This window comes from Ambystoma mexicanum, chromosome 2q, assembly GCF_040938575.1.
Source record: "Ambystoma mexicanum isolate Mex_15411 chromosome 2q, UKY_AmexF1_1, whole genome shotgun sequence".
Lineage (NCBI taxonomy): Eukaryota > Metazoa > Chordata > Amphibia > Caudata > Ambystomatidae > Ambystoma > Ambystoma mexicanum.
The window spans coordinates 247747597-247771488 of record NC_090924.1 but is presented as its reverse complement, the minus strand read 5'-3'; positions in this window follow the sequence as shown (position 1 = coordinate 247771488).

The window sequence follows — 23892 nt, the reverse complement described above, 5'->3', positions numbered from 1 at the left end:
GGCCATTAGACTATGCGTCGACATGAGACGCCCAAATCAAGCCATCAAAAGGGAGAGATACCTGGCACCCCGAATCACTGACATGATTCATCTAATGAACGGGACGAAAGTCTTCTCCAAATTGGATCTGCAGAAGGGGTACCACCAGCTGGTAATACATCCCGAGAGCCGCAACATAAATACGTTTGTGACTCATGTTGGCTTATTCAGGTACAAAAGACTAAGTTTCGGGGTGTCCTCAGCAGCGGAAACATTTCAAGCAGAAGTCCACAACATAATCAAACACATCCCGAACTGCCTCAATTATTCACATGACATTCTAGTCTTCGGAACTGACGTGAACAAACACGATGAAACCCTCATGAAAGAATGCAAGGCCCTACATGATGCCAACCTCACGTTAAATAAGGACAAATGCGAGTTTCGGAGAAATACTCTGAAATTCTTCGGCCATGTCTTCTCTGAATCAGGGATGACCCCAAACCCAGACAAAGTGTCAGCCCTGAATGATACAGCGGCCCCAACCACTGTGTCCGAGCTACGTCCTTCCTGGGCCTCGCCAGTTACTGCAGCCGATATATCCGGGACTTTGCTTCAGTCAGCGAGCCATTACGGAAACTAACCCAACAGGATGAAAAGTTTGAGTGGTCCAGTGACTGGCAGAAGGCCTTTGAAACTATAAGAGAGAGGGTTGCGAGGGCAGAGAACATGGCATACTATGACCCCAACAGAAAGACGGAACTAACAGTTGAGGCCAGCCCCGTAGGGCTGGGAGCCATCCTTGCTCAATGCGATCCACAAGACCCCTCACTGAAGCACATAGTGGCCTATGCCAGCCGCAGCCTATCCACCACCGAACACGCGTACTACCAAGCGGAGAAGGAGGGACTAGCCGTTGTATGGGAATGCGAGCATTTCCATCTGTTTCTGTACGGAAAACCATTCCAAGTCGTCACAGACCATCAAGCATTGCTCTTCCTGTATGGCAACCCACAAGCCAAAATGCCTCCGCGGATCGCCTGATGGGGGTTAAGACTCCAGGACTGCGCCTTCGACATTATCCACAGAACAGGGAAAGGCGACAATCCTGCCGACTTCTTATCGAGAAGACCAAGAAGAGAGAGTGCACCAGAACCATCAGTGGCTGACCAATACTTAAGGTATCTTGTCCATCAGACCACGCCGGAGGGGGTCAACTTGGAGGAACTCACCAGAGAAACAGAAAACGACCCGTCCTGCCGCATCATATGTGAAGGACTAGAGTCTGAGCAGTGGCGAAGAGCCAGAGAAAGAGGGAGGGCGACGGGAGGCCAAGTAAGGGAAGACGTAGAACGGCTCCTGTTGGTGAAGGAAGAACTGGAGGTGTCAGATGATCACCTACTACTGAAATACTGCAAGCTGGTGATCCCCGAGGCCATGAGAGCGAAGGTCATCAAACTAGCTGATAAGACTCATAGAGGCATAGTCTCAACTAAGCGCATGCTCCAACAAAAGGTATGGTTTCCGAACATGGATGCCAGGATAGAGACAGCACTCAAAGCATGTCCCACATGTTGCCTGATCACACCAAACCGACACCCAGAACCACTACGCATGCCAGAACTTCTGCAGAACATTTGGGAAGCAGTTGCCGCTGACTTCTTTGGACCCATCGAGGGGGGGAAGTATGTGTTAGCCGTGATGGACGAATACTCACGCTATCCCGACGTGCAGCTGATCTCGTCCACAGCCGCCCACCATGTCATCCCAGCCCTGGACCACATGTTCTCGGCCTATGGAGTACCCAAGGTGCTCAAGACTGACAATGGGGCCCCTTTCTGCTGGCATCAGTTTGCCCAGTTTGCGGAGTAGTTAGGATTTCATCACAGGAAGATTACTCCGTTGTGGCCCAAGCCAATGGGATGATCAAACGGTTTATGGCCAACCTCAAGCGGGCCCTGCAAGTTGCTCGCCTAACAGAACAACCATATGAACAAGTGCTGAATCAACTGTTGAGGGACTATCGGGGGATGCCTCATAGCACGACGGGTAAGACCCCGGCTGAACTTATGTTCGGACGAAACACTCAAACATGCATTCCTCAAGCTAAAGGGCTCAACCCACGGACAGCGATGGACATGGAGGTCCGTGAGCAAGACGCGGCCACCAAGGCTCAGATGAAAGAATATGCAGATAGCCGACGGAGGGCCCAACCGTCCTTGATCGCAGTGGGTGATGTGGTATCAGTTCGTCAACCAATGACACACAAGCACACCACAGCCTTCAGAGGAGAGCCCCTTCTTGTCACACAAAGAAAAGGGTCAATGATCACGGCACAAGGACCAGCTGGTTCTGTCACTCGAAACTCGTCCCATTTCAAGGAACTTCCCCCAACTGAGACGCAACGTCTGAGTGGAAGAGTGCAAGTTCCCCCGGAATATGAGTCCGATGACCCATGCGCAGGTGGCTTGTGGGAACGGGCCGAGTCTGAATCTGGGGGAGAACAAGGCGATGCCGAGGGTGAAACCTCGCCGAGACCAGGACCAGCACGACCGCAGCGAGCCCGGAACAGATCTCGTCGGTGGATCGAGGAAATGGACTAGAGGCTCACCAGACCGCCGCCTGTTACGAAATGTTTGGTAACTGTTTAAAAAGGGGGAAGATGTCACGTTGACGTTCCCAGGACAACGGGGCGGGAGGGACCAGGAGGAGGAGGAAGGGAAGTGACGCGGGAGGGCGGGGAAGGGAGTTTTCAGTTTCACGTGTGACGTTAATAAAGCAAGAAGCAAGTTGGCAATGCTCCGTGTCCATGTAATTATTCCTGCGCCACGAGCCGGGCCTGGAGGGAGAACAGCATAATATGAATGAGTGAATTTGTGTCATACGCTGTGAATGAGATGTATGTGTCCAGAGTGGTATGTACGCATTGACTAGTTGCCAGTTCAGTTCAAGAGCGGGTGCTTGTAGAGGAAGCCAGGTGAGGTTTCCCACGGACGCATGTCCTGGTGGTTGTAGTGTAAGTATTGTTGGTAGTTCCAGCTCAGTTGATTGGGTTAGTATGTCTGTGTTGTATGTGTGAATTGAGCAGATGCTAGGAGTTTTGGGTCACGTGATTGGGCCCGGTTATTTGTGTGTTGATCAGATATTAGTAGAGTATGGAGTAGGATTCTGCAGGGAAAACCGGGCGAGGTTGCACAAGGATGTATGCCTCGGTGGTTGTAGTGTGGGTACAGTTGTAATTTAGGTCACATGGTTGGGTCAAGAGTTGTGCGCTGTGTGTGTGTGTGTGTGTGTCTTTATAAAGAGGGTAGATGTGTGGCATCCTTGTTGCCATCCCCCGGGGTTTGTGCGCCAGACTGAAGTGATGTCAGGGTGTGCGTGAGGCCATATGGAATGCGTCCCCTAAGTGTTCCACCCCGGACCGATGGAGATCAGTTACCTGGGTGGTGGGCACTGGTGGGCCCATGTATATAGTTAATGCAACTTTACCTCATGAGGCCAGTGTGATCTGTGTAAGCAAGATACTACAATATATAAATCAAAAATACATTTTTATCTACGTATGTGTCTCTTTGTCTGCTTGCCAAGGGCTGAATCTCCTAGACTGCAAGAATCAGTGTTGGCACATGGTACACCGGTAACATCTATCAACAAGTTCAGTGTTCGCCTTTGAGAACTGTGTGCAGCTGCAGTTAGAGGTTTGCATCCTGGCAGGGCCAACTGACCACTTCATCATTCTGAGGTTGATAGATTGAGAACCATTAAATTGGGTCATAGTACCCATTATTACAGCGCTTTGAAGTTGGAGAAAGCTTGCATGAAGCGCTATATTAAACATGGTATTATCATTACTCATCTACTTGTTATAAAAACATTGAAGATATTTGCATTCTAGCCATGCAATGGAGCCACAATGAAGGGTTGCAGGCATAGCTTTGAGAAGCTTTGCAGGTTAATGTGCTTTTTCATTATTTATGATCACAAAGGAAATATGCAAACAACATAGTTAAAGAAAAATAAACCCATGTATAAACAATGTCATGCATATTTCCCTTTTGAAAGGGGCTGGGATAATTTAACTTAGACATGTCTCAGAATCATGACATTTAAAACTAACTGGAGGTGGGCTTGCTCAGTAACTTTCAATGCTTAGTGTTGTTTTCTTTTAGTTTGTCCACTGGGCAATGTTAGTTATTTTAAAAGACATAATACCACTAACAGTGAGCAGTGAATATCCCTTATGGCCATACATGTGTCTCTACAGCCGTCTTTCACTATTGTAATGACCGCATTGTACCCCTTAAACACTGATAAAGCAGAATAACAGCTTTATTATAGCCTGGGAGGAAATTATTTGCTTGTAGTTTCAGCTTTGCTATGTCTCCCGACATAGTACAGAGAACAATTTAAACGTGGGACACAAGCATCTAGGAGCCTCCTGTGGAAGTTGGGGGTGGGAGGCGAACAAAAAAAACATGCTCTGGCCAGGACGTCAGTTTCTTCCTCTCAGGACATTAGGCAAGCACTCTGGTTCCAGCTACTCCATCTGGGAAGCTCCCAGGGCCTATGTGCTCTTTGCCCTGTAACCACATCACCGACCTTACCTCCTGGTCTTTCTTCTGTGGCTGGCTCCTCTCTCAACCTGACCCAGTTTCAGGAGCCAAATCCTCTGCCCGAGGAGATGGAGTAACCGTGTATCGCTGACTACTGCCGACCAGACCATCTTCACCTTTCTACTCCCCTGGCACCTTGGAAACCCTGGATTGTCAATCGCTCTTCCAAAAAAAGCCTTTGTGCCCCTCCTGCACTGGCCATCGCTGAAAACTAGGGTGGTTACAAAGCAATGTGCACAGTGACCGCTTCTGGAAATCACAACACAGCCTGCTTCAGAACTGCTTTTTGGACCTGGATATAGCTCTTCCGACTCTCTGAGGCTGTTTGAACCTTCATCTCTTTGTTCTCGCTTAGCTCTTCTTGGTTTAAACTCAACCAGAACTCCAGAAACCGCCCTTTTGGACATTTTTGCAAAAACGTAACTTTTCCACAAAAGCCTGCCGAAATCCACAGAGCTGGTTGCCCTTTGTCTCTCTTAAAACTCGTTTCTAGGCTAGTTAGGAAAAGTATTTACCTGCAATTGCATTTCTCTTCTTGAAAAGACTCTGAGTTCATCTTCTAAGAACTCTGTTGAAACTATGTCTACCTACATGTTACAGGGTTTTATTTATTTTATGAAGTTCACTCACGTGTAAGTGTGGTGTTTTAGCTCATGCATTTTCTTCTATCTAGATTATAATTTTATAAAAATATATTGTGTGGACATTCTTTCATTGGGTATTTGTGAAAAGTGTGTGCTGCACCTGTTAACCATCCCTGCTCACCTCCTGAGAGTTACGCATGGGCTGCTGTGCTACACCAACAATTAGGAAGCTTGAGGGAAGTCTTGGTACCTAAGCAAGGGAGGCATATCCAAAGACCCTGATCTCAGTGTTTAAGGAACATCTTCCTAACACTTGTAACACTGGAAGCCAAAGGAGAAATCTAAATGGCCGCTGGCCCTTAGATGACCTTATCCAAGCATGCCAACACACCACATGACCCTGGGCAAATGGCCCAATGAGGAGAGAGACCAGCCCCCACAGCACAGGTACAGTCAATGTGCTAAGGCCACATCTAAGGGGAGAGGAACATGTCCTTTAAAAGACAGCCACCTTAAAGCAAGATTGTATGTCCATAGGAGGGCTGCCAACAGGACGACTGTAATTCCTGGGAGACACCCAGCAGGAAGCCTTTGTATAAAGTGAGGCCAGTAGAGGACCCTAATATTCACGCACTGGTGCATGGTAAAGTGGGAGAGGTCTGGGGAGACTTGTATTTTTTATGTTTGAGGGGGGGATGTTTTCGAGGAAACACAGTTTTGTCTTGTAGTATAGATATTAAATTGGAGCAGGAAGGTAAGTTGGAGAGAGATAATTGCAGAAGGACCAAGAGAGAAAGTCATTCCGAGATAGAGTTGGTTCTAAAGGAACACATGGAATTGGAATGTTTTAAGAGTGGAAGGGTGAGGAGGAGGAAGTGATCTGGTTGGGAAGACATCTAAGTAACTGGAACAAGAGAAAATAATTAGGCACGGAAACAGAAGGATACCACCTGGGAGAGAGTGAGTCGAGGGTATCATCTGGGAAGATGGTGATAGACAAAGAAAACAATTTTAGAACAGGAACAGAAGAAGATATTGTTGGGAAATAGATTGCAGGTGAACCTGTGTACCCAACACTAGGTCATTCTAAGACGAGGTAGCAATACTTTGAGATGGATGGAGATGCAGAAAATACTCGGACATCAATAATCAGACTGACTCAGGAAGTTGACAAAGGGCTTCTGCTTTAATATCAATGATCTAAAACAAGGAGTGTAACGAACACCAACGAACATCCGCTCGGTCTTCTCACTCAGCGAGTTTCATAAAAAAAGCAGGTTATATGGCAAAAACACGTCATCATTGACATCAATCTACGTGGCAACTACAAAAACCTACTTGGGAAAGTGATAGGCTTAAAGGGAACATCTAGGTATACGTTCCATACTTGTTTGGGAAAGTGATTGGGTCTCTAACATCAGGTGGGGCAACTAAGCCCTCTTCTAGGGCAAGTTCCTACGAACGTCATCAGATACACGATGTCCCATTGGTTATACAAACTAAAGGGCTCTCTATTACATTGCTCTCTACAATTGGTTGACACTCTTGTACCCTTCTGTAATATTCCACCCACGCTAGCACCATACATGCTGGCACCCAGGTGCTGGTGAGCTGGTCATAACATAGCTTCCCACCTAATTAGCCTGCCATCTATCATCACTCTTGCGGTCTGCCAGTCAGTTAGCCCTTTGAACATTGGGCTTGAAAATGTTCTCTGTGCCTGAGAATAAAAGGGAGTATAGGCATACTTTGTATTTTGGTTTCGATGTAGCTCAACTCAGTATCTATTTTCATCCGACCTTGTGACTAGAGACTATGTTTCAGAGCTTTTCTGTATTTGAAATACTATTACATGATGAGCCTCTGACGTCTTCAATGTTCTTGTTCCTAACCTCAAACAAGAGTTTGTTCTTTTCACACGTTCTGTAGCTACTGCATGAACATCCAAGCTCACAGTGGTCTTGACTTCCTGGTGCTGGGCCAGCCAAGATTATCTCGAATTTAACTCCATCATTAAGTCATTTTCCAACTGTGCCACACTGAAAAAGCCTTTCTATTTACTGCGGCCAAACTCTGTAGTGTGTTGTGTGTATATTCCTATGCATATACGTTGGCGCATCACCACAATCTATTCTAATGCTTCTTCGGGACCCATATCTTTATGATTCCTTTCAGGCATCCTGCTGATTTCACATTCACTATGTAGCTAGCCTTTTAGAATAATTTGTCTACTTGCGTTACTTCGTCTGTACAATTGTAAAATGACTTGCCATTTTCTTCATCGTTTCTGTAGCATGAGCATCTTCATCTGGAGCCCGAAATGTTGCTTTTCTTTAACACCTCCTTTTTAGATCTAAAAGAATGCTTATGGTCTTCAGCCTCTTTTCTGGATGCATCAGCTCTGCTTCGCATGACATCACCAATCTTCTTTCTTGCTCGTTTTTCACACTTCCACCGGGATTTCATTCAAATGGCCATCATATTGTTGTGAGTGCATATATGGTTTCCTTAATGGGTACTTCACTTCCAGGATTCTTTTTGGTATTGGTATTTTCACTGGTACTGCACGTGTCTCACACTCTGGCTCCCAAAATATAGGCAGCATGGGGCGGAGCTTTCAGTGGGGGTACTTGGCTCCACCTCTACACTCCCCCCTCTGGAAAATTCATCGACCACTCATCATCCTTCACATGAAGACATCCTTGTCTGAAGAAATGCTTCTTCGGGACCCATATCTTTATGATTCCTTTCAGGCATCCTGCTGATTTCACATGCTCATCTTTATTCCAAGACATAAGCATGCATTGTCCATTTGGACTGCAGTAGATCCATCTCCCCACATACTTCTTGTGGTTCTCTGGGTACAGGAACTTTGTTCCCTCAAGTGCATGGATACTGGCCTTTACGTAGTCTCTGATCTCTTCATCTGTTAGTTCCTTGGGTTTCCATCCTGATTATTCAACATCAATCATGATCTTTATTCCTACTGCCTTCTTAACAGTCTTCTTACATTGTGAGATTATTATCCTGATCACACAAAATCCAAGCAAGACCATCACTATCAGGGCTCCAGGGAACTTGAACATGTCCCCCATCCATTGTGGAACCCATGAGAAGACTGATCCAAACTAACTGTCATTAGCAATGTCTTCCACTTCGTCTATCATCTGAACATGTAATTTTCATCAGCAATGTTATGGCCGTGTTCAAGGTGCCATTCTCATCATCACGAGAAGCCATGAATGTGCAACTTTATTCTGTGGTTTTGGCATAAACACCTCCATCCATAGCTTTGATCATGTCCAGGTCATATCTGTTCTGAAGAGTCATCAGTCGTATGGCTCTCAGCTCTTCCTTGATAGCATTGAATAATCTTATGGTAGTGTTAATCGTCTGTAACAATTCCTATCTTGTTATCTGTAACCACTTGGTATTTGCTGCTGTCTGGATCCTTGGCATGAAGATTATCGTGAATATTGATGAGGTCTGACTGAATAATCTGTGTTCATATGGAATGGAATCAACAACTTCTATTGACTTGTCTGAGAAATAGTTCTCTCTCTTCATTCAATTTATCAGCTCAGCAGATCTCTTCTTCCTCAGATGAGCATCTGCCTTTGGAAAGTCACCAATGTTCAAGTCACTCTTAGGAATCACCAATGCTGGAACATGGACGTTTACTATAGAACACCGTCCCCCCCAATCTCTGAGCAGTTTCATATAAGCTCTAGATCCACAGGCCCAGTAGTGATCCATTATCACTGCTGTCTCAATGTTCATTCCTGGTACATCAAAGACTCAACCACAATTTTGATTCTCTCCAACCTTTCTTGTGACATTGTTTCTGAAACACAGCTTTGCATTGTCCACAGGCATTATCTATAATGGTCCTCTTTTGTCTTTGACCCATGTCAGTAGTTTAGCAAGTCTTGGCCATAAAGGTTTGCATCCATTTTCCACAATGTCAATGGTTGGTTTGTAACAAACAATTACTACCCACGCTCTGCAGATAATCGCACCTTCCTCCCAGCCGTCTAGAGAAAGTACTGATCCCAGATCTGCATCTGGCCTATGTCCTTCCATCTTCGAATTTCTTCTGCAGTTTTTTTGGACTGTCAACTCTTCTCTTTACTTCCCATCTGATTCCAGCTCCTTTTACTCCAGGTTGTTCATATTTTATCACATGATTTCTGGTGTGTGCTCTTGCTCTTGTCTTTGTGTCTTGAACATAAACATCTTCATCTGGAGATGACCACTCTGTTGTCCATACTATTCGACCCATGAACTGACCTCTTTCTCTGCAGAGTGCTATGTGAGATAGGCAATGTGCCGTCTGAACATCTATTTCAATGTCTATGAATATCTTAGACTTTCCCATAGTATAAGGCAGGAGTGCACATACATAGCATTCCTCTTTCATACGCTGATACAAAATTGGTATTCCCCAAATGCGCTGTGCTATCTAAGTAATCATTCAATTCATGATCATCCTCCCTTGCACTTCCCTTAGGTCTCTTTCTTGTCTCATGAGCTTTTATGATCATCTCATGAAGTATATCTGCATAATTCCTTCTTACTGGGGGAATCATAGGAACACTTGTCAGTATAATTGGTGTCTCTACATGAGCTACTGGTGCATGAACAATGACATAGGAGCTTGGTTTTCGTATGATTGCTATATCTGTAACTTCCTTCTGTATAGGAAGATACACAGGAACCACTGCTCTCTTTGGACCAACATAATAAACCGCGTACATCGTGAGAACCAGAAGAATGACGATAAATGTAATACATGTATACATTATGTACCAGTACATTCAATCCCAGCAACAGTGGCTTCTCGCACATCACTGTGATCTCTCGTGGTTTACCACTTTATAATTATTACTATCAATATTACCCATCTTTTCCTGTGATTACTTTTAAGGAAGAAAAAGATAACTTTTAATCAGGCAAGTTTGTCAGGTGCTCAGGTAGTAGACGAATCTGCTTGAAAATCTCATGTATCAACCAATTTATTGCAGGTCGATTCCTGGGATCCTTCAGAAATACACGAGTGTTAGCATGTCGTCCAACAAGATAAGGAGGTGTGTGGAGTAGAAAATAAAAGATCATTTCAAGTAGTCTATGAGCATCTTCATTAGATAGGACCATGTGCACTTTCTGTAGCTGGGGATCTGCTCTATAATAGCTGTGAGCAGTCTCCTCACAATAAGACAATTTTTAGGATCTTGCAGAAACAGGTGAATGTCACTAGTTCTCCCAACCAGTGCAGGATATGTGAGAAGAATGAAGAGGAAAACAGCAAAATAGATCCGATGAATGGTGCCATTAGACACCATCAGGGGTGCCCCAAAGAGAAACTTAGTGAGAAAGGAGTCGGGAAACTGCTCCCTCTTCCAGTCGTCGAAAAGGAATTTAGAATTTGTCATTTTTCTTCTTTAGGATCTCAATGCCTCACAGTCCAAGTTTAGCAAACTCCTGTGGCTCAAGAACAATAGCTTTTTCACTCCTTGCTTAGCAGCTACAAAGAGTGTGTCGTGCCTCCCAACATTCGCCACCATCAAGACTCACGAGGCCTTCGTGTCCCTGCAGGCGAGCGGCGATGGTCTCCTGCCAAACAGAGGAGACCCATACGTCACGGCCCGAGGGATCTTCGCCCTTTCCTTCACTGGCACCTCCCATGGAGGTTTTCGCACGACTGGCGCTGCCGATTGGGCACACACAGAACCGCACGTCACGTGACAAGGCATCCACAACGGCCTTCGTCATCATCACGGGTCACATGACACAGACTTTGCACGTTCCCCTCCCGTGATGTGATCACGTGACCTTCCACACAAGTTAAAGGGAGCAGAGAAAAACGGAAGCACCGCTTCACAGCTGCTCCTTCACGGACTGCCTTGGCGTTTTTGGATTTTGCTACCACGATTACTTGATCACGGAACTGTACCCGGATTGCCTCATTCTTTATCCCGGATATCACGCTGTTTGTTTACTACTGGTTTCTTGACTCGGAATTGTTCACTGGACTGCCCACGGATTTCCCATTGAACACTGAACTTTCGGTTATTGACCCCGGAACTGCCTTTTTGGACTGCTCACGGATTGTCCCACGTATTTGCCTCGGAGTTTTACGTCACAAGTCCTGTCAGAGACACAATCGACCAGTGCCTGCTGTACCCCCACTACTCCGCCAAACATCTCAGGCCACCCTCTCCTTCACTTTCGGGTAAGCCCATTTTCTGCTATCCTATCATAAAGGCTTTGTTGTCCATTCCCTGTGTTGATTAACCCTCCGTTGCCTTACAGTGGTCAGGGGGTCCTTGGCGTTTCTGGTTCCTGATAAAACGACGTTCTCCACCTGTGGCTTCAAGCGCTGCACGGGCCGTGTTATTATTTCCTGCCTGTGTGGTGCTTGGGGTCGGAGGTGGTAGGACTAATCTGCACGACCACCAAGGGCTAGACAGAGTGTCTTGGAAGAACCACAGTCCAATGTGCACACTTTCCCTTTGTCTACATGACAGTCTCTGCGTCCTTCTTCCTCGTCATTGATCTAGTATGCATGTGCTGAACTTCTTCTCTATGGCTTGCTTCTGAATGCAGTGGGGGTCAGAGGGTCTCCAGCGTAGATTTTAACGTCCCCCCAGGTGCATCCATGCGCGTTTCCCTAGTACCTTCACTGCTGATGGAGTAACGTCCTCCACTATAAAAGGACCGTTAAATCTGGGCTTGTGCCATTTTTGAGTAAAGTTCCTAATTAGGATCTTGATTCAGTTGAATTAAATCAACCTTTCAAAAATATTTTTTTGTACAAACAGAATAATGTGAATAGCTAAAATCTTATTGACAACAACAGATGAATAAAACAACATATTATATTTTACAAAGCAAGACACAAAACATCTAGGATCTTGTCACCTGGAAATAGTCTAAGTACAGGTAGTTCCTCAGGTATGGTTGCTGTATGATCTTCATCTGTGTCCTGAGACCGACACCCCATCCGTTTGACTTGTTCTGAAATGACAGAGATACTTGTGGTCATACATGTTAAATAAGCATGTAGCTCATTTCCTAACAATTCTGCTGTTGTTTGGGCATCACTTGTAGTCCTTGATGGAGGAGTGAGAGGCATTCTCATTCCCCTCCCCATTACTAGTTCATGTGGTGTGAGATGATGGTCAGAGCCTGGTTGATTCCTCAACACACATAATGCAAGAGGCAGGCAATGTAGCCATCCTTTTTTCAATGTTAACTTTAGTTTGGCTATCCTCTCTTTGAGCAGACCGTTGAGTCTCTCACATATTCCGTTTGTCTGTGGGTGATAAGCAGAAGAAAACATATGCTTAATGCTCAATAACAAACTTATTTGCTCAAAAACCTCATTTGCAAACTGTGGGCCATTATCTGATCTCAATACCTCACATATTCCCCATCTAGAAAATACTTCTTGGACTAAAAACTTCACAGCGCAAGTGGTGTCAGGGTGTGTGCATGGACCGGCATCAATCCATCCTAGAGAAGGGGCACACCACCATCATATACCTATATCCATTACAGACCTGCAGCATATCAACATAATCGATATGTAAATGCTGAAAAGGACCATTTGGTTAAGGGATAACTCCTCTGACTGTTCGCAATGTGTGCCCAGCAGTAAACCTTTGACATACGATGCAATTTACTACATAAAGAGCAACATCTTCTAACAGGTTCGAGATGAACCAGTCCTCCACAATGGTTGCTGCAAGGCTTTCTGTAGTGACATGAGTTGGGTAATGTAGCTTTTCCAACACCACCCTTAACAAGCCTACAGGCATCACCGGTTTACCAGTGCTTACCTGTCACCACAGTGTCTCGGAAAGGGATAAAGAACACCCCCTCCATGTCCACAGATTTTTCTCATCCTGTGAGGCTCCACCCTGAACTTCCATCAATTGTGTTTTCGACAAATGGTTAAAGCTTTCATTCACAATCATCATCACCACCATTCTTTGTTTCACATCAGGCGTATATTCAACTCTTTTCGCTTCTTCGTCTGTGGCTTGGTTGCTGCTTAAGATAAAGGGCCTCATTACACAGAAGGCGGTAATGGTTAACGGTCACCGTTAATGGTAACAGTGACCGTTAACCATTACCGCCTTACTACGAGGTCTTTTAGCGGGTTGGTGCTTTAACGCCTGCTTTTTGCAGGCATTAAAAACCAACCCGCTAAGGGACCTTGGTGCTAATTACAGCACCGCAAAATTGCGGTGCCGTAATTAGCACCTTCCCCATTCCCATTATGCCCTATGGGGTAAAAATGGGAATGGGGAAGGGCAGTGGTGGAAGGGGGAATTACTGCCCCGCCAACCCTGGAATGGGGCGTTAATTCCCCTTGCCACCAAGGCGGTGCCGGTATTTTACCGGCATGGACCAAGGTGCTAATAGCACCTTGGTCCTCCGCCTTCCGTGTAATGAGGCCCAAAGTCTGTTCTCTTAGCGTGTGCTGCACACTTAACTACTGCAATGGCTACTGGGAGTTGTGGTGCTTCAATAAATCTGTCCAATCAGGCAGCGTGCTGCACTGGTATGCTGTCCGCTCGGAGGTAGCCCCTACTTTTCCAATGTGCTAACCCTGCATGCACTGTTGACATCACGTAGGCGGAGTTACTGTACACTGTTACTTCCTGGTCTGTGTGTTTTTCGAGTGCGACAATCAGCACCACTAATTCCGCAGCCTGTGCTGAAAAGTGAGACAGTGGTCATACACTTGTCATTACTTTGAATGCTCTGTTAGCCCTGTGTTTTATTACAGCGGCACCTGAATACCTTTGTCCATCAGTTTGATCGATCTTTGAAGAACCATCAAGAAAGAGAATTTCCCCCACTGCTAGAGCATTTTCATTCACCCTTGGGATCTTGGCATAGAATTCTTTATAATTCGAGCAGTCATGTACCTGCTCGCTCTCTGCCAGTGGTTCAGCTACAAACGTGGCAGTGTTCACCGTTTTACATCTGATTATTTTAATCACTGGATTCGATATAACCACCTCATAAGCAGAAGCTCTTTGAGATGTCGGTGTACCTTTAGGTTTCTCCAAAACAGCAAACAGAGCCTGTTCGACAAATAATGTCATGGAGCACCCCATCACTATGCTGGTAGACTTCTCAATAGCGAATAAGGCGGCTGCCAGTGATTGTTTGCATGGGAAGTGACCCCTCATTACTGGGTCCAAAATCCCACTGTAATATGCTAGAGGCTTGTAGCCCAACGTAGTCCTGTTATGCTCACCTGGTATCCACGGGGACGCCACCCAGCACTGGTTGGATGATTTGCACTCTCGAACTCTCTCCCGGTCCCTTAGTAATGCCTCTGGTTAAAGATGGGTCTGCAATATAGGAGAACTGGATTCAATACCAGATTGTCTTTATGTTTTCCCACCTTCCTTGGCCTCAACTCCTTCCTCCCCCATGGGCCTTCTCCTCACCTTAATATTGTAAAAGGTGGATTCTCCGTCCTGCTCCTCGTGGCAGGTGTGCGTAGATGTGGGGGCGAGCAGCGACCAAGTTACTTCACTGATGCAAGACCCCATGTGGGAATCCAGGCCTGCTGCGACTCCGTAGGTTTGCTGCTTTACCGTGTTTATATGCAGTTCTTATGTTCCGTTTAGTTCGAATAATAATGTCTTGCTTCTTTCCTTTTAGGTATGGAAATTTTGGTGTTGTCATGCAGTTTGAAGATGAGCATGTGCCGGTAGGCGAAAGCGCGGTGTGCGCGATGCTGTCCGGTGAGTAATGCGCGATGCACGGCGCTGTTTTGCCTTTTATGTTGCTAACCTGTGTCTTTTCTCTCCGTGCAGGTTGCGATGTTCCTCGCTGAGCGCCGTAATTTTCCAGCAATGATACTGACCAGGAGATGACTACTTTGGTAAGAATTGTGTGGCTTTCTTCATTCAGGAGGAAACGTGAGTAAACACTTACTAATGCTGTCTTTCTTTCTCCTCTTTCCAGGTTATGGTATTCCAGGATGCATGCGGTGCCGGATGATGGCGTTCGTAACTTAATGTGAGTGGAACTGAAGTCAGCGATGGATTGAAGACAGGATACTGTTCCAGGTAAGTTTCGTAGTGTTCTTTCTCTCTCTGCAGGTCCTTGGTTTCAGGTAAACTGGCATCAAAGAACTGGACACGGTGAGCGTTACGCTGCCCACAGCAGAATAACGCAAAGCATGTTCTGCTGTTTGGGTGTGGTTTAAATAGTCTCAGGTAAAGTAGTCCAGGTAAAATAGTCCCAGGCCTGCCACACCCAAAGTAGTCCAGGTAAAGTAGTCCCAGGCCTGCCACACCCAAAAGATTAGACCGCATAGCTCAGTTCCTTGTAACTGAGCTATGTGTGTGCCTCCATGTTGGCTGAACCCCCCCAAGTTAAATAGTCCCAAGTAAATAGTCCCATTCTAATGTTGGTCTTCATGATGGTTATGAGCCTGGCGCCAAAGGCGCTTGGACTGACTCCAAGAGAGACTTGGATGAGGTTTTAAGGCCTTTGACCTGGCCCTAACTGGAAGGCTGACTTGCCAGTGAGGGCCAGGGGCAAGAGTCATGACAACCCTCTTTGTGAGTACTGCTGTCATGACTGTTCCATTTGTGCGTGAAAATAAAAAGACTTCCTCAGAATAAGTGGGAATCCTTAAAACTGGAGCTGTACAAATTGCCTTTTTTAACACGTCAAACCCTTCCTCCATTTCCTCAGTCCATACAATCTTTTCTTGATTCTGCTGTGCCTTTTTCAGGGCATGCAACAATCATCTCGTGTAAGAACTATAATGAAATACCCATGCTCTAACATAATTTCACAGTCCTAAAAACTGTTGCATTTTCTTTATCGTGTTTGGTTTTGCTGTTTTCAAAATTGCCTCAGACATTCAGGTGTAACCTTCTTTTCTTCATGTGATATTAACTCTCCCTTATATAACACCCCTTCTTAGCAGTATTGACATTTTTCTTTGTCCACTTTATATCCCTTCTCTGCTAGTATAATCATTAGCTGAACTGAGTCATGTCTGCACTCTTCTTCTGATGTGCTGCAGACCAAGATATCATCTACGTATTGCAACACAACACTTAGCAAATCAATATTGCTTAAGTCCATCTGCAGGACTCTATTTGGAATCGATGTAGACTCACAATACCCTTAGGGCAACCTTGTGCTTTTCAACATAGTCTGACGAAACGTAAATTACATCAGATCCTGAGAATCCTTATGCAACAGGATTGAGAAAAATGTGTTTTTCAAGTCAATCACAGTGAAATATCGTGCCTTAACAGGGATACTACATAGGATCGCCGCTGGATTAGGAACTAGACGAAACTCAACCTCTCAATCTGGTTAATCAGCACATATCCTGAATTAAATGCCATGACCACCCCCCCCCCTTAGATTTTTTGATAGTGTACACCACGATATTGCATGGAGACTGACATCACTAAAATGCCTTGATTCATGATGGCGGATATTGTCTTAAAAATACCCTTGTCTGCCTCTCGAGACATGGGATACTGCCTTGCTCGAAGTAAAATTGCTCCTGCCTTCAGCTTGATCTTGACTTCTCCAACCCCTTTTTGTAAGCCTACGTCATACAGGCCCGTAGTCCATAAAGAAACTGGCACTTTTGCCATATCTTCATCAAAAAATGCAGGACGCTGTCACACTATCATCATTTTCTTGTGGAACCCTGCGTCTTTCTGCCTTAACCCAATATGTAATGCTACTTTCAAATACTAATTCGTCATCTGATCGGTCATCTCTAAATATGTCCTCATCAGTGATGTCAGTCAATCTGTAACCCATGGGAATCTCTGACCTAAAGAGACATTCATCAGGTATTCTCATAGACTTACCCACGATACCAGGCAGCCATGCTAACAAAATGTGCATCCCATAGTGAAATACTTCTGGTTCTAATGGTACTCCTCATATGGCTATTTGCCCCGTAAATGGCATAATATGTTCGCCTACGTTTAAATAATGTATTCCTGGCTTGAACACACTATGCCTTCATCAGTGAAAGAAATCGTCATGTTTAGTTTCGTCATGAAATCTCGCCCCAGTATATTAACTGGTGTCTCTCGTGAATACAACAATGGAACAGACATATGACATTCTCCAATAGAGACCGGCAATTTTTCAGTAAAAGGAACTCTACTTATAGCTCCTGAGAATCCTTGGGCATTCATGGCATTACCAGATAATAAAAATGTTCCCTCTCATATACATGAGCGAGTTGCACCCGTGTCTACTAAAAAAGAAAAGGATTTGCCTCCAATAGTGACGTCAACCCTTGATTCCTCTTGAGGATTGGGAGTCACAGATAATACTGAACATATCACATCACCCAGTGAGCTGCCCTTTTGTGGATACATACTTATTCCTGTGCCCATGAAAGGATTCCCACCCTCAACAGTGACACCACCTATCCTAGGAGTCAATAACTGTCCTGTGTTTGCACTCTGCTGTATCTGCATAGGTGCGTGCTGTGACTGCCCTTGTGGCGGATTCAGTGGTGCTTGCTGTGGTTGCAAAGCCTGTTGCATTCTTGGCGCTTGTGCTTGATATACTGTCTGATCTTGGGTGAACCTGTCCCTACTTTTTTGAGCTATTTGCAGGCGGATAAGCTGTCCCCCCTCTTGAGAACTGCCCATTCTGTACATACCCTTGGCTCCCACATGTTCATGCTATGTGCCCTGTCATTCCACATACCAACATACATGTGGGAGTCTTCTGATTTGTCCTCCCTGCATGCCTTGATTATCATTCCGCATAGTCTGAAACCCACCTTGGTTACTCCGAAAATTCCCTGGATTATTCTGAAAGCCTCCTCTTCCGTGGAAACTTCCCCTACCTCTTGACATGAATCCGTTCCATCCTTGATCGAACTGCCGTTGGTTATTCCCCTACGGCATGCCCGATGCTTGTTGTGATCCTGGCCCTTCTCCACTAGTTAACATCACTCCTTCTATAGCATATTTTGATAGCATCTTCTGTACAACTTAGCTTCCTCGAGCTTCCTAACCTCGTCTTCTCTTTAGATTTTTCTCCTGCAACAATCGTCAATGATGTGCAATGGTCAGCTGTATTTCTGGCATGGTTTCGCCTCCATCCCCACCAGCCTCTTCAGCTGTCTCTGTACCTTGTCTGGTAGCCCTTGAATTAATATATGATAGAATACAGGTCAGGATTTTCCCCACGGTTCCTGCGTTTCCAAAGACCACTGCTCTTGGAAATTATCAATGTAAACAAGCAGGTCCTCCCCTTCCTGCATCTTTCGTGCCATTATAGTTCCCATATCTGACCTCTGGATACTGTATGTTTCGCTCACCTGGTCTCTGCGAAGGTGTTGGGGCACGGTTGCAGCCCTCCCAGGGATGAAACTCCTCTTGTCTGTTCCTCCCTCTGCATCTGTGTGGGGAACTGCAGTGATGAGCAGTGCAGTTCCTGCTGAATGATGATGATGAGACCTCTGTCCTGCTGCTTCTGGCAGGGGCGCTTGTTGAAGGGAACCAAGTTCCTTCACTGGTCCCTTGTTGTGCAAGTCCAGGCCAGCTGCAACTAGTCCACTTCTCTTGTAGGTAAGTGTTTCCCTTGTTTCCACTTGCCCGCTTGTCTTCCGACTGTTGTAATTGTATTTGTAAAGTTTGTTCTCTGTCCTTTGTATGTAATGTCTCTTTTCTCTGCTCTGTCCCCTGCAGGTGGTGTAGCAGTGCTGGCAGTAGCTGCGGTAGCAGAAGCGGAGCCGGTGGTACGGAGGAGCGGAGCTGAGATGGTCCGACAGCTGGTAAGTGGCCTTTAATGGTGCCTTAGGTTGCGTGTTGGGTTTTAAATGCGGGGCAACCGTGGGTTGGGTGTTTTCAGGAGTTCTAACCTTGTCTTGTCTTCTTTTCAGGACTTTGGCTTCGTGGGACAGAGAGCGCAGGTGCTGCCGCGTCAATTTAGGATCTGCGAAGAAGATAGAGCGTTGCCGTGAGATGCGAGCCAGGGTCCAGGTAAGGATGCTGTTGTTGCAGGATCACGAGGTAAGTAGCTGGTCCAGGCGGCGGTGAGCGTCACGTTGCACAGAGGTGCAAAGTAACGCAAAGCGTTTGCTTGAGGGATCGGTGGATTTATATAGTCTTGTTCCCAGCCACGCCCAGTAGCACTGGCCTGCCTGCTGCCACGCCCTGCCACACCCGATGAGTCAGCACCTGAAGACCAGGCCTAGGGAGCCACTCCCAATGAGTCAGCACACAGGGATGTTCTGTGGATTAAAGGCTTCCAGCACCTGGAAAGTTCTTGTAAAATAAAAGCACTCCAGCACTGAAGTAAAATAAAAGCACTCCTGCACTGAAATAAAGTGTGCACTGAAGTAAAATAAAAGCACCAAAGGGACATAAGTGAGTCAAGTGACCCATTGCCCCTGTCACTAGATGGTGTGGTTTTTGTGTTCTGGGGCCCGTGGCCATGACAGCACTCCCCCTGGCCCTGGTCTAGTGGGGTTATTGCAGTGGAACTGCCCGATTAATCGTGAAGCGTGGACATGTTCACTGGGCTCCCAGGTCCGATCTTGGGGTCCATAACCTTTCCAGTCTATAAGGTAGTATAGCTTGGACCGGACCATCTTAGAGTCTAGGATCCTTTTAACTTCGTATTCTGGTTCTCCTTCAACTATTTCGGGATCCGATGGAGTATTGAGCCGTGTACCTGGTCTCAATGGTTTTAGGAGGGAGACATGAAACACCGGGTGGATCCGCATGAGAGCTGGTAATTCTAATTTCATGGCCGCAGGGTTGATCACGGCGTTGATGGAATAGGGTCCTAGGTACCTGGGACGGAAGATTTGTGGCCCCTTCAGAGAAATGTTTTGGGAAACTAACCAAACCTTGTCCCCGACCTGATACTTTGGAGCCTCCTTACGGTGTCAGTCTGCAAACTGTTTCTGCTTTTCTTTGGCTCTGGTCAAATGTTCTGCTGCCTGCTTAAGGACTCGAGTGATGGTTTCATGTAAGGTCGTTACTGCTGGCATCTTCAGTGCTTCAAGCGATTCAAAGACAGATGTTCGTGGATGTCGACCATATACTGTGCAAAATGGCGTTTGTCCTGAACTGGTGTGGATGGAATTGTTGTATGCATATTCTGCCAACCAGAGTATGTCCTTCCAGGTATCTTCGGTTTGTTGTAGCATGCACCTTAAGTACTGCTCTAGAGTTTGATTGGTCCCTTCGGTCTGGCCATCGGTTTGGGGATAATGATTTGTGGACAATCGAAGGTCGATTTTGGGGATTCTGCAACATCTCCTCCAGAGAGCTGAGACAAACTGAGTTCCGCGGTCTGATATCAATATTGATGGGAATCTGTGTAGTTGGACAATTTGTTCCAAAAAGACGGTGGACAGAGTAGAGGCCGTCGGGACCCCTTTTAGAGGAATGAAATGGGCCATTTTAGAGAACAGATCCACGATGACCAGTATGGTGTTGTATCGGTTGCACGGGGGAAGACCAGTAATAAAATCCATAGACAGCGTATGCCAAGGCACCGGGGGCACCATCAAAGGATGTAGAAGCGTTGCCATGAGATGCGAGCCAGTGTTCAAGTAAGGATGCTGTTGTTGCAGGATCACGAGGTAAGTAGCTGGTCCAGGCGGCGGTGAGCGTCATGTTGCACAGAGGTGCAAAGTAACGCAAAGCGTTTGCTTGAGGGATCGGTGGATTTATATAGTCTTGTTCCCATCCACGCCCAGTAGCACTGGCCTGCCTGCTGCCACCCTGCCACACCCGATGAGTCAGCACCCGAAGACCAGGCCTAGGGAGCCACTCCCAATGAGTCAGCACATGGGGATGTTCTCTGGATTAAAGGCATCCAGCACCTGGAAAGTTCTTGTAAAATAAAAGCACTCCAGCACTGAAGTAAAATAAAAGCACTCCTGCACTGAAATAAAGTGTGCACTGAAGTAAAATAAAAGCACTCCTGCACTGAAATAAAGTGTTCCTGCTCACATCTCAAAATGAGCCTGGCGCCAAAGGCGCCAAGACTGAGTCCAGCCAGGGCCCCTGTGTTTATGAGTCCCAAAGGGACATAAGTGAGTCAAGTTGTAACGCTCACCTGATTCCCACGGAGGCGCGGGTCTTGGCAGGAAGCTGTCCGTGACTCGAAAAGTGATGTGCAGGACTCGATTGGCTTCTGGGGTCGAACCTCTTCGCACTGTGTGTCGGACTCGAAGAGTGAGGTTTCTGCAGGTGAAAGAATATGGGGGTTAATGGTCTGGGTAGTTGAATGTCCCTCTCTCCCTCTCTCTTCCCAGCTTTTTCGTAGAGCCCCCAGGTCAACGTGCTCACCTTATATAGGTGAATGCTGGGCTCTCCATCTGCATCTGGTGCAGGGTGCCGTTGCCAGTTCCTTCACTGGTGAAACATAGGCCTCTTGAATTCAGAGGATGGTTACCGTCGTTGTCTGCACGAGCGGTGAGTTTCTGGACACCTTTTGTCTGTATAGTCTTTAAATGCGTGGCACGTTTACATGCAGCCTCTATATAATGCTTTTCCCTTATGTATTGCAGCGCTCTTGAGATGGAAAATGAAGTAAAGCGCCTGGAAGATTGTAAGTATGGCAAGCGCTCTAATTGTCTCTTTCCTTGCAGGTTAGTTCGTGTTGAAGAGACGCCGGAGTATTTGCAGGCGTTTTATTGCGACGAGCGGGATGGACGTAAGTAAATACCTGCTTAATGTCTTTTCTTTTGCCTTTCAGATGTTGGTTTGCAGCGCCGGAGTCCGCGGAATGCCAGTAAGTTGTTAACGCTGCTTTGTCTTTACAGGCGGCGATGCAGAACGAAGAAATCCGGAATCCATAGCGTGCCGGTAAGTATGGCAATCCTTTTGCCTTTGCAGGTGGAGATGCGGCGTGACGAAGCGGCCGCAGCCGATGGATCAGGTGAGTAAGAGCTGCGTGTAAAGTTCGCCTTGCTAACCTGTTGTTTCTGTTCTTTGCAGGTGCAGATGATGTCTGGATACTGAAATGGTAAGTAGATTCTTGCAGGTCCAGGATCAGAAGAAGAAAAGCCGGAGCAGACTCGGTGAGCGTTCTGCTGCAGATGCAGAATAACGCGAAGCACGCTTCAACCATCGGGTGTGGTTTAAATAGCCTTGGGGTGATGAGGCGTCTTCTTCCACGGCCCCGCCTAGGTAAGAAAATAGTTCCAGTTTCCAGAAGAGTTCCAGTGCTGTATCCAGGGAGTGGAGCTGCCCCACCCAGGTAAGAAAGTAGTCCCTGTTCTTAGATAGCTTCTAAGTGCCTGGTAAGTAAGCAGCATGGTCTGCTGCAGGCAAGTCCACCCAAGCATCCTTACACCTATTATGAGCCCGGCGCTTCCAGTGCCGGGACCAATGGTTTTGATGAGCCTGGTGCCACCGGCGCCAGGACAAGGTCCAAAAGGTCCCAGTGGGGACCGGCTGGTGCCTAGGATTAGGGTTAGGAGCCTGCTTCCAAGGACGTTGGGCTGGTCCTGGCTCCTTGGAAGCAGTGATCATGACAGTACCCCCCCTCAAGGCCCCTCCTAAGCGTGTCTTCTCCGGGGGTTTCGGCTTGTCGGGGTGATTCAGATGGAATTTTTTGACAAGGCGAGGTGCGTGGACGTATTCTGAAGGTTCCCAAGACCTTTCCTGGGGGCCGTTACCTTTCCAATCAACCAGATAATATAACTTAGATTTGGAGATTTTGGAGTCTAGGATGTTCTTTACTTTGAATTCAAGTTCTCCATCTACTAAAACTGGTTCTGGGAGTTTAGTCAATCGGGTTTCTGGTTGCACAGGTTTTAATAAGGAAACATGGAATACTGGGTGTATTTTCATATGCGTAGGTAACTCCAATTTGACAGCCACCGGATTAATTATGGCAGATATGAGATAGGGTCCAAGGTATCTCGGGATGAAGGTGCGGGGTCCCTTTAGAGGCAGGTGCTTAGTGGATAGCCAGACTTGATCTCCTACAGCGTAATGAGGAGCCTCTTTACGGTGTCGATCTGCTCCTCTTTTGAATTGAGCTTTAGCTCTTTGCAGATGGGCCGAGGCTTCCTTAAAAGCACGGGTGATCTCCGAGTGCAAGTGATCCACAGCAGGTGCTTCGAATTCTTGGGGAGGATCCAGGTTAGAGGTTCTAGGATGGTATCCGTATAGTAAGAAGAAGGGAGTCTTCCCTGTTCCAGAATGAATCGAATTATTGTAAGCGTATTCAGCGATCCAAAGGATATCCTTCCAGGGGTTTTCAGTTTGTTGGAGCATGCAACGTAGATATTGCTCTAGAGTTTGATTTGTCCTTTCGGTTTGTCCGTCAGTTTGGGGATGGTGACTAGTTGAAAGTCTTACATCAATTTGGGCTAGACGACAGCAACTGCGCCAGAAGTGAGAGATGAATTGACTTCCCCTATCGGAGACTAAAACCGAGGGAAAACCATGTAGTCGAACGATGTTTTCTAAGAATTCTCAGGCCAATACTGAGGCTGAAGGTAGACCCTTTAGGGGAATGAAGTGAGCCATCTTGGAGAATAGATCCACGACTACTAAAATGGTAGTATACCCCGAACATGGAGGTAAGTCCGTGATGAAATCCATGGACAGGGTATGCCATGGACAGGGAGGGATGTCTAGTGGCTGTAGCAGGCCGGCTGGTCTTTCCTTCTGACTTTTATTCTGGGCACACACACCGCAGAAGAT